This window comes from Bufo bufo, chromosome 9 (assembly GCF_905171765.1).
Source record: "Bufo bufo chromosome 9, aBufBuf1.1, whole genome shotgun sequence".
In the NCBI taxonomy this organism is placed as follows: domain Eukaryota; kingdom Metazoa; phylum Chordata; class Amphibia; order Anura; family Bufonidae; genus Bufo; species Bufo bufo.
The window spans coordinates 180,063,952-180,083,453 of record NC_053397.1 but is presented as its reverse complement, the minus strand read 5'-3'; positions in this window follow the sequence as shown (position 1 = coordinate 180,083,453).

Here is a 19,502-nt window from a genome sequence, read left to right as displayed (position 1 = left end):
AGATGATTGAGGAGGGAGGTGATAACGAAAAATAAACATATATCATAAAAAGAATCCAGCACTTTCCCAATGTGATGCAAAAGTGAAAAACTCAATTTTTTTCACACAGTCAGAGCATACATGAAATTTCCATATAATCCAAAGAAATTCATGTAGTATATGGGAAATAGTGGCTTGATATTTCAGACGTGATGCAAGAGGCAGGGGGAGTGAAGTGCATAAAGTAGTTGATATTTACACCAAAATCATTCTTTCTGGCCAGCAGATTGCTTTGTCTAAACAGGGATCTACTGCCCAAAAACAATGAATCTGTATGGGGTGATCCCTTAATAATAGTGTAGCTCTCACCTCTTCTGATGATTAGGCAAAAAATCAGAAACAAATATTTCATTCCCAATAACTGCCGGCTCCATCGACCAATGAACATAGGCCTTTATACATATAGCATATTATGCTTTACTTTATTCCTGGAAAAAATGTATTCAAGAATACATGAGAGAATGCCCGAAATGTGGCCTATCTTGATAATTTGTGACATGGGTTCCTGGAATGCCCATAGATAATAGCTTTTTGGAAAGAAGTATTGTCTCTTTTGCATAACAAAATGGTAGCAGAATACAATGGGACCCATGGTTATATCTTCAGTGACTCCAGAATCAGTTTTGTCTTACGCCATAGTTCATATAGTAATGTTGGCAGATAAGAGGTCCATATAAAAAAGTTGGATTCTCCCAACCGCTATATATGGAACTGGAATTTATGAGGAAACTCACATATTTAGAAAAGTTGGAGGCAGAAAGGATACATGGGGAGTAAGCAGAAACTTTTTTTTAAAACGCTAGGGGTTATATAGAGAAGGTAAATATGGAACAAGATTGCTGTCAACCATACTGTTCGGCTTTAGGTCATATCATTTCGATATGTGCAGTAAGCCCCTGAGGAGCCTGTGCAGAGGATTGGAGTGGTAGTGGCCCTGATAAGATGATGTGTTATGGTATACTCCCTCAGAATGTTGCTCCCTGGGGATCAATGCAGTGAAAAGGTCTTATAAGGTATCAAGCCAGAAGTAGAAAAGTAAAAGTATCTCTTAGTGCAAAATAGGAATTGTAGTACATCCAGCAGTAGTTGTACACAGTGTGGTTTCTCTTTCCAGATGATGAGGTATGGTGGCTGGCAAAGGGGCAGATAATGACACTTCTAGTATGCTAATTTGCTGATGTCTCTCTCCTGAACTTCTAGCTAACACCTAGAAGCTGGCACTTGTGGCTGTAGGTTTTCACTGGGTGAAAATACAGGCTTTTATAAGTTGGCCTGGCCTGGGTGTAATCTAGGTGATGGGTGTCTTAGCCCTGCAGCAGGGTCTGTATAGCTGTGGTTGCTGTTCACTCTGCTGTCTGTAAAAGCTGTAGCTTTTCTGATATCTGGAGTTTTTAGTATCCTTGCAAGTCTTTCTGGATTATTTGTCATACACAGAAGAACTGGAACTAGAACCGGTCAACAAAACCTAATATCTGCCTCCTCACTTTCCTGGCTAAGACTTCTCTTCCTGCCAGGAAGCAGTACCAGCCCACTCCCACCAAGAGGGAAGGAATGGGATGGTTAGTCTCATTTATAATGCCAACCAATGCCAACCATGCCTTAGCTGCTGGTGCCCTGTATATACTAGAACATAGCAAAAACATAAAAAGAAAAACAATTTGCAGATACATCCAGGTCTTGGGTACTCCATATGTAATCAAACCAAAAAATAAAGAGGAAAAAAAAACAATGATTAGGGTTGTCTATGGACTTGAGTGAGGAAGGATGAGGTCCAAGACCGAAAGCGGCCGAGAGAGGATGGGATATATAAACAATGTTTGTACTGTTATATGGAATTGTTATATGATTTGTAAGAAGTTAATAAAATAACTGTTACAAAACAGATTATTGGTGACCATACAAATGGACGAATATCAAGGTTTGATATTTTACTGAGCAGTAATCCTAACATTATCTCTGTTCTTATAGTAGCCTATGATTGATGCAGGGACGGACTGGGAACTTAGAGTAGCCCTGAAAAAAATTAGAAAAGTGGGTCTGTTTTGTAGTTTGGTCCAACACTGATGGAAGGCAGGGCCAGCAATACCATATTGTGGCACATTATACCACCCCAAACAGAGCCAAATACCACAGTTTTTTTTTTAGACAAGCAATAAACGTTACATTTTATATTGAAACTATTAGTATTATATGTAAACCCAGGGACAATTTCGGTCACAGTGACCTATTGTAAATAATTATAGTATTGTGTCCCAACATATGTTAATGGGTCAGTTGAAAAAAAAGATAAAATACCACAGTCCATCACAAAAATACTGCCAGCAGCACAAAATACATCCCCAAAAACTTCCACTGGTCGCCCCCCTGGACATCAGCCCACAGGGAAATTTCCCTGTAAGGTCTATGGCCAATCCACCCCTGGATTGATGTGCCTTATGAGTGATTAAACCAGTTTTTATTCATAATTATAAACCAAAAATGACCTACCCAAGTGCAACGGGCCCCTCCCCCTAGGGCCCTCTATGTCACGCGCCCTAGGTGTAGGAATGCAGAGTGCTATTTTGCAGCCTAAAATGTCTCTTTATGTGTGTCACGGTTCCCCTACCTAGATACCGCTGGACCCCAGGGTTTGGCTTCGAAGCAATAAATAAAGGGAATAATTAAGGGATTAAGAAAGAACTTGAGTCCAGACCTTGAGATGAAGTTCAATGGCAGCTTTACATGAGTAAACGTTTTTCCAAAGCAAAATTCTGGCTTTATCTTGGTTCCAGCAGGCTTTAGCATTAAAATGGCAAGCAAACTCAACTGTGCTATATCTGACTCTGCTGTCCTGACAAGCTTAATTAGTGTCTTTGCTTTCTTTGTGATGCTGTGCTTAACTCTTTGGTCCGGCTTATGTTCAGCCAAGGGATGTGGTAGAATCCGGTGAGCTCCAACATGGAGTCCCTACCAGCACACACACTACCACTAACACTAGCACTAGAACCAGTTATATCTGGTCCCTACCCGTCCTCCACGAAATAGGACTCTCCAACTTCCCTAGAGGGGGGTTAGAATGGAACGGTTAGCTCTATTCTACATAATTACAGCTCTACCAGGTTTGCTACTACCTGCTGGTGAACCAGGCATATTACATGTTATAAACAGTTACAAACATTATTATAGATGCACATTATGGAGAGGACCTGGAACATAATGCATAGATGACTTTATGTTTGACCATTAAGGACAGTAGCAGGGTGTAGGAGTGGCAACACCACTCGGAGGTGTTACATTAGTATTAATCTAAGAGACATATGGGAACTGTTAGCACATTTCAAGTCTCTCAAACTTCTTTATTTTTTTTTACATAACCAACCACCTCTCCTGAGATTTTGTAACTACTTGAGTTTGGACATGTATCCACACTTGCAAACACACACACTTGATTTTATACTAAGGAGCAATCCTTACTAAGCTAGGCATGTTGGCGAACCTGGTGTGGAATAAACAATTATGTTTAGACATGCATCAGCAGAGAAGACTGACAGTTGACATTTAGTCACTGCAAACAGCTAATTACTCGAGGAACGTGTTATTATTAGATGCATATTATACCGACTATTATGTGCGTTGTGGAGATTACAATGAAAACAAGAGAAGAGAGTGTGTACATAGAAATGCATAGGAAGTTATTGTAAGTAGTCATAGATAATATCTCTGCTATGTCTTGTTTAGACATGAGCGAAGTTCTTAAAAATTCAATTCGGCTACTTCGCTGAATAAAAAAAAAAAAATGCATTCTGACTAATTACTTTGCCACAAAGCGCATTTCTTTGTAAGTAGTCGGCGCAATGACAGGGAACGGCGATTGCTCCGCCATCTTATTTCTTTCTGGGATTCGCGTCCCCACCTATCCCTTCGTTGAACTTGATGGATTTATGCCTTTTTCAACCGTATCAACTATGTAACTATGTAACCGTCATTGAACCCCTCCGATACCGCATTCATCGTTGTTCACGGCATCCAAGATTAATATTAAGGCCTTTCAGGGGTTAATCTTTTTTTTAATTTTATTTAATTGTACTTACCTTATCCATTTGAATGCAAAGAAGCCGCCGTAGCCATCTTGCTTGAAGATCCAGCTTGAAATCTCTCACGGTGCGTGATGACATCATACATCACAGCGCACGAGATTTAATGAGGGATCTTCAAGCAAGATGGCAGCGACGGCCCCTTCACATTCAGATTTTTCTTATTTTTACCGCCATTTCAGTGAAAATTGATTTATTACCGTGAAGCATGAGGAAATTTGGCTTTGCAGTGAATCAAATTTTCCCTGAAATTCAGATCGAAGTCCACTTCGGCTATTGCGATTCGCTAAACACTAGTCTTAATCAATACTTCATCGTATAAAAGTACAAACAATATAGCTATATGTAGTAATATTTAATTTACATAGAATTTGTGTCACATATTTTCTTCTCTATTCATACCAGTGTCAATTCATAATCAAGCTCTCTCTTTGTAACTAAACAATGCTGCGTTTTGGATGACGGTGACACCATTTTTTATGTTGCTCTCTGTATTCTAGTTAATGTGAGTAACAGATACTGTAAGTGCATGTCCACAGATGTTTAAAGGGACTCTGTCAGCAGTTTAAACCCCTCAAAGCTGCTGCTGCCAGTGCTAGACAGGATTTGTAAACCAGTTAAAATATCAGTAATCATGTTCATATGTCATGTAGCTCAGGCCTTAAGTAATGAAGTCGTATGTCTGATATTGGAGAAGCGGTAAGGCACAGGCTGTTTCTAAAGACATGAACAGACTCCAGCATAATTAGAGACAGGAGTACCATTAGAGCATATTCCAATACATTCAAATTAAAAAATGAAAATCATAAAAAATAAAATAAAAAATAAAATAAAAAGATATTAGCTAAAAGATGGAAGTAAATAAAATAATATTAAATTCACACAAACAATTGTAAAATAAAACATTAAAAAAATGAATTCATATTTGGTATCCCTGTATCTGCAACAACCCATGTTGTACATCTAATGTGCAATTTGTGATTAATGGTGAACAACAATTTTACATTAAATATATGTGTGTGTATATATATATATATACATATATATATATATATATATATATATATATATATATATATATACACATTTCAAAACAATGGATAAAAGAAATGTTGTGCTTAATGCAAACAAATTTGATTTGGGGCCAAATCAATGCTACCCAAATCAAATATGCTCCAGTTACCTTGTAAATTGGTATATAAAAGTCTCTGGTCTCTTAGGACTCTCTGAAAAGAATTGGAGAGTAAAGAGGCTGTAGAAGAAAGAATAGAGGTAATGCTCCTTTACAAAAGAGACATGCAATTTAGTTCTTCTTCCGAAAGAACAATAAAACTCAGTGTCCCCAAATTACACTTTGGTAAATGAGATATACAAGTCAGATCTCCTTCTAAAAGGACATTACATATATTGGTCTGAGAGACGTGTAAACCAGATTTCTTTCCAAAAGAACAAGAAAAGTCTTACGCCAGCTGAAGAAACATTGGAAAGGCAGGCCTTTTCCAGGGCCTGAAGGAGGATTCTTTCTCATTATGGAGATTGCTTAGTACACATGATAAGTATTATATGCCAGGGAAGACTGCTCTCTGGGGACAAATATACTCAAAATTAGCATATCTTAATTCTGATGGCATGAGACTTACCTCTCTTTTCAATTTTATCAGGGAAGCTCATTTGCATACCTTTGGGTTTCTGAGAAAGATGTTGCAATCCTTTCAAAAAGAAAAGAACACTAAGTCTATGTGATGTCTAATACTGGTGGTGTCCCTAATAAGGAAGAGCACCCCAAGAGCTTCCTAAAGACCACTCAGCTTACCAGGGCAATTTTCTCTTGACCTACTCAGTACTTTTGTCCATTTGAAAGGGGAACTTTAAACAAACTTTGAAATAATCAATACTACAGTGTGTGTACATAATAAATAACACTATATCTGGTCATTAAAGTATGACTTTACTGTAATCTGGTATTTGTTAGCAATTTTCCCCTATGCATGCTGAATGTGTAGTTTAGAGGTCTCCAACTGCCCACCAAAAGTAGAGAAGAATCTGCTTCAGCTTATTCTAAAAGTGCCTCTGTCAGCATGATAAACCCTATTAAACCAAGCATACTGTCTGGTAGGGTTGATCATGCTGATTAACCTGTTCTGGACACATGACGTACCGGTACGGCATGTTGTCCCGGTACTTAAGGACACATGACGTACCGGTACGTCATGTATAGTTCAGGATCACTGCCATCTGGCGGGCGGTGATCGGAACCCGGTGCCTGCTCAAATCATTGAGCAGGCACCTTGGCTCAATGCGCCGGGGGGTCCTGTGACCCCCCCATGTCGTTGATCGCAGCAAACCGCAGGTCAATTCAGACCTGCGGTTTGCTGCATTTCCGGGTTATTCGGGTCTCTGGGGACCAGATAAACCAGAACAGGATGGTGATCGGTGGTGTGATAATACACACCACCAATCACCATCCTGGATCGGTCTCATTGGTCGGCTGGGCGGGTGGGTCTTTCAAATTACATGTGGAAAGGTTAGGGAAAGGTTAGGTTAGACAGGGATATGATAGGGGGGGCCCTATGGCTACTGGCAGTTGATGGGGGGGCTCAGGCTACTGGCACATGTTGATGGGGGGGCTCAGGCTACTGGCACATGATAGGGGGATTCTGGCTACTGGCACATGATATGGAGGGGCTCTTGTTACTGACAAATGATGGTGGGGGGGCTCTTATTACTGGCACATGATATAGGGGGCTCTGGCTACTGGCACATGATATAGGGGGACTCTGGCTACTGGCACATGATATAGGGGGGCTCTGGTTACTGGCACATGATATAGGGGGACTCTGGCTACTGGCACATGATATAGGGGGGCTCTGGCTACTGGCACATGATATAGGGGGGCTCTGGCTACTGGCACATGATATAGGGGGGGCTCTGGCTACTGGCACATGATATAGGAGGGGCTCTGGATACTGGCACATAATATAGGGGGGCTCTGGCTACTGGCACATGATATAAGGGGGGCACTGGCTACTGGCACATTATATAGGGGGGCTCTGTCTACTGGCACATAATATGGGGGGGCTCTGGCTACTGGCACATTATATAGGGGGGCTCTGGCTACTGGCACATGATATAGGGGGGCTCTGGCTACTGGCACATGATAGAGGGGTCCTCTGGCTACTGGCACATGATATGGGGGGGCTCTTGTTACTGACACATGATGGTTAGGGGGCTCTTATTACTGGCACATGATTGGGGGCATCTATGAGGGCACATTTTACTGGCACATTATTGGAGGGACATCTATGGGGGCACTTATTACTGGCACATTGGGACACTTCTTACTGGCACATTATTGGTGGGCACTATAGGGCCATCTACTGAGGCCACAAAGAACGTATATGGGGGCTCTGTATAGGGGCATTTTATACTGGGACACATTATGGTGGGTACTATGGGGAAGGTGGGAGAGGAGTACTATGGGGTCATCTACGGGGGCACTGAGAAGGGGTATTTTTTACTTACAAATTATGGGGGACACTGAGGGCATCTACTGGGGCACTATATATGAGGCATTTTATACTGGTACATTATGGGGGGCACTAGGAGGGAGGGGGGAGAGGAGCACTATTGGGGCATTTACTGGGGGCACTATATAGGGGTATTTTATACTGGCACATTATGGGGGCACTATGGGGACATTAGCTCAACTGGGGGCATTACAAGGGGGTATTTTTTTGCACATTATAAGGAGAATTATTTCTACTGGGGGGGGGGGGCATTATGGTGGCTTTATTACTCCCCCATTGTATGAACCCCTAGTAGCAGCAGCAGCCTCTCCCTGCTCTGCTATCCCTCTGCCCATTCTCCAAATCCTTATTATGAAATCTTTCTCATTAGGATAAAACACAACATCAGCTCAGCCGAGCCCCGCAGCCAAAGTGTTGAAGTGGTGTCTGAGATCCCCAAGGGCCAAGCCAAGTAACTGCAAGTTTTTAGATGAAATATGTTTATGTTATACACATATAGCATACACCGTGCCCCACAATGTACAGTTTCTTCTGTTAAAGTTATCAAGTGTCATGGGGGGGGGGGGGGGGGCTTATTGTTTTTCGCCCCAGGCTTGTTTCTTTAGCTATGGCTAAATTATGGTAGTTATTCTCCACCATTCTTAATAGGGGGCTTTATTGCAACATATAACTCTCTTTTAATTTAAATGCTGAGAAAGGGGTGGAACATATGTGATGTCATGATATGGGCAGATCATCTGATAAGGGGGGGCGGCAATTTTTATCTTGCCTAGGGCGGCAAAAATCCTTGCAACGGCCCTGCCCCTGATGCACCCCTAGAGTAGAAACTCCCTAAAAGCGACGCCATCTAAGAAACTACACCCCTTTAAGGTATTCAAAACTAATTTTACAAACTTTATTTAATCCTTTAGGTGATCCTTAATAGTTTATGGCAAATGGAGATGAAATTTCAGAATTTTTATTTTTGGTAACCTTGCTTCACAAAAATGTAATATAGATAAACCAAAAAGCATATGTACCCTAAAAATAGTCCCAACAAAACTGCCACCTTATCCCGTAGTTTCCAAAATGGGGTCACTTTTATGGAGTTTCTACTCTAGGGGGGCATCAGGGGGGCTTCAAATGGGACATGGTGTAAATGACCCAGTCCAGCAAAATCTGCCTTCCAAAAACGACACGGCGCACCTTTCTCTCTACAATCTACTGTGTGCCCGTACAGTAGTTTACGGCCACATATAGGGTGTTTCTGCAAACTACAGAATTGGGTCAATAAATATAGCATTTTGTTTGGCTGTTAACCCTTGCTTTGTTACTGTAAAAAATGGATTAAAATGGAAAATTTGCCCAAAAATTTAAATTCTCAAATTTCATCTTCATTTGCCAATAACTCTTGTGCAACACCTAAAGGGTTAACAAAGTTTGTAAAATCAGTTTTGAATACCTTGAGGGGTGTAGTTTCTTAGATGGGGTCACTTTTATGGAGTTTCTACTCTAGGGGTGCATCAGTGGGGCTTCAAATGGGACATGGTGTAAATAAACCAGTCCAGCAAAATCTGCCTTCCAAAAACCATATGGCGTACCTTTCCCTCTATGCCCTACTGTGTGCCCGTACAGTAGTTTACGGCCACATATGGGGTGTTTCTGCAAACTACAGAATCGGGACAATAAATATAGCATTTTGTTTGGCTGTTAACTCTTGCTTTGTTGCTGTAAAAAATGGATTAAAATGGAAAATTTGCCAAAAAAATCTAAATTCTGAAATTTTATCTCCATTTGCCATTAACTCTTGTGGAACACCTAAAGGGTTAACGACGTTTGTAAAATCAGTTTTGAATACCTTGAGGGGTGTAGTTTCTAGAATAGGGTCATTTGTGGGTGGTTTCTATTATGTAAGCCTCACAAAGTGACTTCAGACCTGAACTGGTCCCTAAAAATTGGGTTTTTGAAAATTTCTGAAAAATTTCTAGATTTGCTTCTAAACTTCTAAGCCTTGTAACGTCCCCAAAAACTAAAATGTCATTCCCAAAATGATCCAAACATGAAGTAGACATATGGGGGGATGTAAAGTAATAACTATTTTTGGAGGTATTACTATGTATTATAGAAGTAGAGAAATTGAAACTTGGAAATTTTCTAATTTTTCTAAAATTCAGGTAAATTCTGGAAAAAATTTTGGTCTTAATTTTACCAATGTCATGAAGTACAATATGTGACGAAAAAAACAATCTCAGAATGTCCTGGATAAGTCAAAGCATTTTAAAGTTATCACCTCTTAAAGTGACACTGGTCAGATTTGCAAAAAGTGGCCTGGTCCTTAAGGTGAAATATGGCTGTGTCCTTAAGGAGTTAAAACAATACCTTTCTTTTGTCTGCATGTTAAACAGCTTTGGTGATATATGTGTTTGTATCAATATACAAATCAGTATGTTGACAGGGTTAGATATCAGCATGCTGAGGGCTGAGCTGTGTCTTAGCATGTACATATCATATACACTACTTACTGTAGCCTTACCATGTGAGGTCTCAGACCTTAAATAGCCTGTTAGGTCTAAGGCTTGTTCACAATCATCCTTAGGAAAGGCCAGATTATGCAAATTTTAAAACTTTATAAATACCCAGACTCTAACCTTGTCCCAAAAGACAGCAGCCGTGGGTTCTTCTAAGGAGCTACCTAACACTCCAAAATTGAAAATGGTTGAGGCCCACAAAGCAGAAGACTATAAGAAGTTAGCAAAGGGTTTTCAGGTTGCTATTTCCTCAGTTCAAAATGTAATTAAGAAATGGCAGTTAACAGGAACAATGGAGGTCAAGAAACGGTCTGGAAGTCTAAGAAACATTTCAGTGATAGCTCTCTTAGGATTGCTAGAAAAGCAAATCAGAACCCCAACTTGACTGCAAAAGACCATCAAAAAGATTTAGCAGAATCTAGATTTGTTGTGCATTGTTCTACTGTTCAGCGACACCTGCACAATATAGCCTTCATGGAAGAGTCATCAGAAGAAAACCTCTCCTGCGTGCTCACCACAAAATACAGCTAAACAAGCATTTTGAAAAGAAGTCCTGTGGACCAATGAGGTTAAAATAGAACGTTTGGCAACAATGAGCAAAGGTATCTTTGTAGAAAAAAGGGAACAGAATTATATGAAAAGAACAGCTCTCCAACCATTAAGCATGGGGGGGGGGGGAACAATCATGCTTTGAGGTTGTGTTGCAGCCAGTGCAAAATTTCACTGATAGAGGGAAGACTCGATTCAATGAAATTCTAGCAAATTCTGGAAGCAAACATAACACTAATAAAGAGCTGAAGTTGAAAAGAGGCTGGCTTCTACAAATGTATAATGATCCCAAACAAACCTCAAAATCAACAACAGACTACCTCAAAAGGCACAACCTGAAGGTTGTACCAGAGCCCTCACAGTCGCATGATCTGAACATCAATGAAAATCTATGGATAGACCTCAAAAGAGTAGTTTATTTAAGATGGCCCAGAACTGGAAGAAACTTGCAAGGAAGACTAGATGAAAATCTACCAAATAAGAATTGAAAGACTCTTGGCTGGCTACGAAAGGTGTTTTCAAACTGTGATACTTGCCTAAGTTTTGCTTTGGGCCCTTTTCCTTTTTAATTATTTTGAAAATGTAAAAGGAGGTGTGCAGAGCACAAGGCTATTACAAAAGCAGTCCTCCAAGGGTTCAGCCCCATCCCCTTGTGCTCCAACATGCTAATTTGCACATAAATAAAAATGCAGATATGGAATAAGTACTTATTCCATATACTTATTCCATATACACTTAACTAGGGAGACCAATAGCTCCTTTAAAGGCATTAAGCAGCAGGATCTCCCCATACAGGCAGATTCACACATATCTATTCAATAGGAGCGCAGGGGGGTCTCTATTCTATTATTAAAAATAAATGATTATGTCAGCCAGGCCGAAAGCCAAAATAGTGGACAAGTCATGAAGTGGGGAGGGTGGGAACAGCATGAGAAGTTCACAGAGTGGGCCTATGACATAGTGGTGAGGTGGAAGCAGCATGAGGAGACCACAAAGTGGCAAGGTGACATAGTGTGGAGATGACAGAAGCATGAGGACACCACAGAGTGGCTAGGTGACATAGTGTGGAGATGGCAGCAGCATAAGGACACCACAGAGTGGCAAGGTGACATAGTTTGGAAATGACAGCAGCATGAGGAAACCACAGAGTGGCAAGGTGACATAGTGTGTATATGGCAGCAGCATGAGATCACAGAGTGTCAAGGTGACATAATGTGGAGATGGTAGCAGCAGCAGGATACCACAGAGTGGCAAGGTGATATAGTGTGAATATGGCAGCATCAGGAGGAGACCACAGAGTGGCAAGGTGACATAATGTGGAGATGGCAGCAGCAGGATACCACAGAGTGGCAAGGTGACATAGTCTGGAGATGGCAGCAGCAGCTGCATCAGGAGACCACAAGGTGACCCGGTAAAAGAGTGGGGCGGTGGGTGGTAATACCAGTACCTGGTAAGGTGGGTAAAATCAGGAGCACTTAGCATCAGATGTGTGGCATCAGGCAGGTTGCAGCTAGTGTTGAGCGCGAATATCACCACTTCGAGAATTCGCGAATATTTAGACTATAGTGCTATATATTCGTATTCGTATTTATTGCTAATTTATCACGAATATCGGCACTTAGCAATACCCTTAGCAAACAATAGTAAAGTTACCTACCCCTTAGTGTTGATCGCGAATATTCTAATGGCTAATTTTTATCGCAAATATATTACATTACCGATTTTCTAAATCAGTTAAAAATCGACTGGAGATCACAAATTCTCGAATTTGCAAATTTATGGCAAATATTCGTCCAAAAATTCTCAAAATATTGCAAATTTGAATATTGTCTATGCTGCTCATCGCTAGTTGCATCATCAAAGTAGTAGCTGAGGCAGGTAATAAGAAGAAACCGGTCTCTTGAATCAAAGTGTTGGTGTGTTACCATAGATGATCTAGTCTGATGCATCAGGAATTGGCGGTTGGAAATCATGGCTGATCCATGCCTGATTCATCTTGACAAAGGTCAGTCTCTCCACATTTGGGGTAGACAGGCGAGTTCTCCTTGGGGTAACTATGGCCCCCGCCGCACTAAACACCCGCTCTGATGCCACACTACTGGCCGGGCAGGACAGCATGTACAGGGCAAACTCTGCTAGTTGCGGCCACAAATTCAGTTTGGCTACCCAGTAGTCCAGCGGATCATTAATATGGGGTGCTAGGGTGCTGTCCAAGTATGCCACCACCTGCTGGTTCAGGTCCTGCTCCAGGTCTACCTGCTGCTGCTGGTGAGTAGTTTCTTCATTATGCGGGTGAAGAAAGCTACTCCTCAGCGCGACTGTAGATTCAGGCTGCTGCTGATGGAGCTGATACTGCTCCTGCCACCCCATCCCTCCCCAGCATCCATGGCAGTGTAACATGAGTGCAGAGGGCCCCTCGGTCAGACATGAGAGAGGATGGACGATGGCGCAGGTATGCAGCAGCCAACTGACTACATAGGATGTTTCTGTAGTAGTTAAGTTTGTCCTACCTCTTTGTGGGTGTAAAAAAGGCCCCCATTCTGGACCGGTAGCGAGGGTTGAACAAGGTGGAGAGCCAGAAGTCATCTCTCTGCCAAATGGTGACAATTTGTCTGTCACTACGCAAGCAAGTGAGCATGCCATTTGTGCAAGTGACTCGGAGGGACTCCCTGCCTCCATCTCCACTGCATACTGCCACGGTGTGTCCAGGTCCTCTGTCTTGTCTTCCTCATCGCCCTGTAGCTCCTCTGGCTGCTCCTGCTCCTCCTGTCCTGTCAGCTAAGTAGAAAAACCACCCATTTGGTTAAGCATTGCCTGTGCTCCAAAGTCCTCCTCCCCCTCCTCCTCCTCTTCCAATTCAGCCCCCACAGGGCTCATGTGGCCGTGAGATCGAGGCGCCACATCTCCTGTCCCCTGACCAGCCATTGTTACCAGCATCTGTTCCAGAAAATAAAGCAGTGGAATGACGTTGTTCATCCCATAGTCCTGGCGACTGACAAATAACGTGGCGTCCTCAAAGGACATGAGCAAAAGGCAGGTGTCACACATGAGCTGCCACTGGCTGATATCAAAGTTACACAGTGGATTACTCCGATCTGCCTGCATCATCAAGAAATCATTGATGGCCTTTCTTTGTTCGTATGGTCGGCCCAACATATGGAGGGTGGAATTCCAACGGGTGGAAACGTCGCATATCAGCCTATGTTGGGGGATGCCGATATGCCACTGCAGCCGATATGCCACTGCTTTTCGGTATATGAGTGGCTGAAGTGCATGTAAAGTTTCCTGCCCATTTTTAGGATGTCTTTCGGAAGGGTGGAAGACTTTATCAACCGCTTGACAACCAGATTGAACATGTGTGCCATGCAGGGCGCATGGCTCAGCCTTCCTTGATGCAATGCCGACACCATATTCTTCCCGTTGTCTGTCAGCATGGTTCTAAAGGACATGTAAAGGACATGCATTATTACTGACCGCAGTTAGAGCTCCACATGTCGGCGTTGCCGTGCACTTTGGCAGACACCGACAGGCTCAAGGACTGGCCCACCTTCTCTTCTACATGTGTGTGCAGGGCTGGTACTGCCTTTTTCACAAGGAAATGGCAGCTTGGGACTCTCTACCTCGTCTCGGCACAAGCCATCAGTTCTCTGAAAGGTGCAGAGTCCACCACTTAGAAAAGGAGGGACTGACCCACTAACAATTTGGACAGGATCACGTTCAGCTTCTGTGCCGTTGGATGCGTGCACACATACTGTTGTCTCTTGGCAATCGCTTCAGTGATCGATTGCTGATGGAATGACAGATAAGGAGTAGTAGCAGGAGCATCTGGACCAGAAGAAGATGGGATTGACAGACAGCTCCCTTCGGCTGAGGCAGTGGAGCCTTGACTGGCTGAAATTGGATGCGTGCCACTGGGTGATGTAGCGGTAGCTGAGGCAGGCTGGACAACCACATCGGAGCCATGGTTCTCCCAGGCCACTTTATGGTGACACTGCATATGTTGAGGCAGGGCCGTGGTGCCAACATTGGCACCCTGTCCACGCTTTACCTTCTGCCCACATATTCTACATATGGCCATGTTGACCTCCTCCGGCGACTTCACAAAAAACTGCCACACTGCCGAGTAGGTGATTTTACCCTCAACACTCCACACTGACTGCTACCGCCGCTGCTTCCGTGAACCCCTGCACCACTCCTTTCCGGACAAGTAGGCTGCTGAAAAGTGGTTGGTCTACCCCGTGCCCTTTTGGCTCCCGACTTCTCACTGCTGCCACCCTGCTGATGTCACGGATATAGTAGGGGAGAACACCAAAATACAATCAGGAAGGAAGGGGAAAGACACTAGGCCTCACCGCTAGGGAAGAAAAAGGGTTACCACCTATAAAACCCTGCTCCTGGCCCTAACTCCTATCCGTATTGGCACCTCTCGATGGTAGAGATACCCATACACAGGAACCTAGAAAACCCTGTTGACCCTCAGATGCCCTAAAGGTAATGACAGGGCAGAGACCACCTGTTCCTTCCCTGGTGAAGGAACTAGCGTCTCACTGAGGCCTAGTAAACAACCGAGGGGGGGGGAATACAAAACACGACAAGCGGAACACTTAACTTCAAAGGATGAAGGATGAACAGGACTTCAACACGAACCACACTCCAGCTCTTCCAAGACCAAATGAAGCTATCCCAAGCAAGGAGTGATGGGAAAAGTCAGACTAAATAGGGCGTGGTAGAGGTCACATGATCCACACCTGACCAGGAGGTGGGGACATACCAGCAACACACAGACAAAGTGAAACCAAAAGAGGCTGTCAGATCACTAACGCATAGATAATCTTTCAGACCTTCTGGGACCTGTTACAGCTGTGACAGTACCCCCCCCCTTCTACGGGTGACCTCCGGGCACCCAGGACCAACCTTATCAGGATGAGCTCTGTGGAATGCTCTCACCAGACGACTAGCATTAACATCGGTCGCTGGAACCCACATCCTCTCCTCTGGTCCGTACCCTCTCCAATGAACGAGATACTGGAGGGATCTCCGGAGAACTCGGGAGTCCACAATCCTGCTGATCTGAAATTCTAAATTGCCATCCACCATGACAGGAGCGGGAGGCAAGGAGGACGGCTCAACAGGTTCGACACATTTCTTTAGCAACGATTTATGAAATACGTTATGGATTTTCAATGCCTGAGGAAGTTCAAGACGGAAGGCTACAGGGTTAACAATGGCAGTGATCTTATATGGACCAATAAATCTTGGGCCCAACTTCCAAGAAGGTACCTTAAGTTTAATGTTTCTTGTAGACAACCACACAGAATCACCCACATTCAGGTCCGGACCACTTATACGTCTCCTGTCAGCCACACGCTTATACCTGTTGCCCATCTTTTTCAGGTTAGTTTGGATTTTCCGCCAAATAGAAGACAAAGAAGAGGAAAATCGTTCCTCCTCAGGAATGCCGGAATTTTCAGCACCAGAAAATGTACCAAACTGTGGATGGAACCCATATGCCCCAAAAAACAGCGACTTATCAGTGGATTCCTGTCTACGGTTAATTATAGCAAACTCAGCTAACGACAAAAATGAAGACCACTCTTCCTGATTCTCTGAAACAAAACATCTCAAGTAAGTCTCCAGATTCTGATTAGTGCGCTCCGTCTGTCCGTTCGACTGAGGATAAAAAGCCGAAGAGAAGGACAATTGTACACCCAGACGAGTACAGAACGCTTTCCAGAATCTGGAAACAAACTGAGTCCCTCTATCGGACACCACATCAGAGGGAATGCCATGTAGTTTCACAATGTTGTCGATAAACACCTGTGCAAGAGTGTTAGCATTGGGTAGACTAGGTAATGCAATAAAGTGTGCCATTTTACTAAAACGATCTACAACCACCAGAATCACAATTTTTCCCGAAGAATTCGGTAAATCCGTGATAAAATCCATGGACAAATGGGTCCAAGGTCTGGATGGGCAATGGAAGCAGAGATCCGGAAGGCCGAGTATGCGTCACCTTAGCACGTGCACAGGTACCACAGGCTGACACATAGTCCTCAACTCACTTACGCAACCCCGGCCACCAAAATCTGCCAGAGATGAGATCAATAGTCGATCTGCTCCCAGGGTGCCCAGCAAGCACCGTACAGTGATGTTCCTCAAACACCTTGTGACGTAATTCGGAGGGAACAAGCAACTTCCCCGGAGGACAAGAGTCTGGAGCATCCTCCTGTGCCTCCAACACCCTGGCCTCAAGATCAGGATAAAGAGCGGATATGACTACCCCTTCAGAAAAAATGGGACTAGGGTCATTAGACTCACCCCCCCCAGGAAAGCTACGCGACAAAGCATTCACCTTGACGTTCTTAACCCCAGGGCGGTAAGTGACGATGAAGTTAAATCTGGTGAAAAACAATGACCATCTGGCCTGCCTTGGGTTCAGTCGCTTAACCGACTCCAGGTAGGCCAGATTCTTGTCATCCGAAATTACTGTAATAGGGTGAATTGCTCCTTCTAACCAATGCCACCATTCCTCGAATGCCAACTTAATGGCCAGCAATTCCCTATTCCCCACATCATAATTCCTTTCAGCAGTAGAGAGTTTTTTAGAGAAAAATGCACATGGGCGGCATTTACTAGGTGAAGGACCTTGCGACAAGATTGCTCCTACCCCTACCTCGGACGCATCAACCTCAACAATAAATAGCACGTCCGTCCGGTTGCATCAGAATAGGGGCCGAAGCAAAACATTCTTTCACAGCAGAAAAGGCCTGTAATGCTGCATCAGACCAGACAGAAATATCCGCACCCTTCCTAGTCATGTTAAAGGTTTAACCACCGATGAATAGTTCAAGATAAATTTACGGTAGTAGTTGGTAAACCCCAAAAACCGCATAAGTGCTTTCAGATTTTTGGGCCGATCCCAGTCCAACACGGCACGGACCTTCTCGGGATCCATACGAAAACCTGAGGATGAGAGCAGGTAACCCAGAAATTGCACTTCCTCTACAGCAAATACACACTTTACCATCTTAGCATACAACTTATTCTCTCTTAGGATCTGTAACACCTGTCTCACATGATCCTGATGAGTCTCTACAGGGAGTGCAGAATTATTAGGCAAGTTGTATTTTTGAGGATAAATTTTATTATTGAACAACAACCATGTTCTCAATGAACCCAAAAAACTCATTAATATCAAAGCTGAATATTTTTGGAAGTAGTTTTTAGTTTGTTTTTAGTTTTAGCTATTTTAGGGGGATATCTGTGTGTGCAGGTGACTATTACTGTACATAATTATTAGGCAACTTAACAAAAAACAAATATATACCCATTTCAATTATTTATTTTTACCAGTGAAACCAATATAACATCTCAACATTCACAAATATACATTTCTGACATTCAAAAACAAAACAAAAACAAATCAGTGACCAATATAGCCACCTTTCTTTGCAAGGACACTCAAAAGCCTGCCATCCATGGATTCTGTCAGTGTTTTGATCTGTTCACCATCAACATTGCGTGCAGCAGCAACCACAGCCTCCCAGACACTGTTCAGAGAGGTGTACTGTTTTCCCTCCTTGTAAATCTCACATTTGATGATGGACCACAGGTTCTCAATGGGGTTCAGATCAGGTGAACAAGGAGGCCATGTCATTAGATTTTCTTCTTTTATACCCTTTCTTGCCAGCCACGCTGTGGAGTACTTGGACGCGTGTGATGGAGCATTGTCCTGCATGAAAATCATGTTTTTCTTGAAGGATGCAGACTTCTTCCTGTACCACTGCTTGAAGAAGGTGTCTTCCAGAAACTGGCAGTAGGACTGGGAGTTGAGCTTGACTCCATCCTCAACCCGAAAAGGCCCCACAAGCTCATCTTTGATGATACCAGCCCAAACCAGTACTCCACCTCCACCTTGCTGGCGTCTGAGTCGGACTGGAGCTCTCTGCCCTTTACCAATCCAGCCACGGGCCCATCCATCTGGCCCATCAAGACTCACTCTCATTTCATCAGTCTATAAAACCTTAGAAAAATCAGTCTTGAGATATTTCTTGGCCCAGTCTTGACGTTTCAGCTTGTGTGTCTTGTTCAGTGGTGGTCGTCTTTCAGCCTTTCTTACCTTGGCCATGTCTCTGAGTATTGCACACCTTGTGCTTTTGGGCACTCCAGTGATGTTGCAGCTCTGAAATATGGCCAAACTGGTGGCAAGTGGCATCTTGGCAGCTGCACGCTTGACTTTTCTCAGTTCATGGGCAGTTATTTTGCGCCATGGTTTTTCCACACGCTTCTTGCGACCCTGTTGACTATTTTGAATGAAACGCTTGATTGTTCGATGATCACGCTTCAGAAGCTTTGCAATTTTAAGAGTGCTGCATCCCTCTGCAAGATATCTCACTATTTTAGACTTTTCTGAGCCTGTCAAGTCCTTCTTTTGACCCATTTTGCCAAAGGAAAGGAAGTTGCCTAATAATTATGTACACCTGATATAGGGTGTTGATGTCATTAGACCACACCCCTTCTCATTACAGAGATGCACATCACCTAATATGCTTAATTGGTAGTAGGCTTTCGAGCCTATACAGCTTGGAGTAAGACAACATGCATAAAGAGGATGATGTGGTCAAAATACTCATTTGCCTAATAATTCTGCGCACAGTGTATATCAGGCGAATAAATTAGTATGTCATCAAGGTATACAACGACAAACCTCCCCACCAGATGATGAAAGATGTCATTGACAAAGTGTTGAAAAAAAGCAGGAGCACTGGTTAACCCAAAGGGCATGATCAGGTTTTCAAAATGACCCT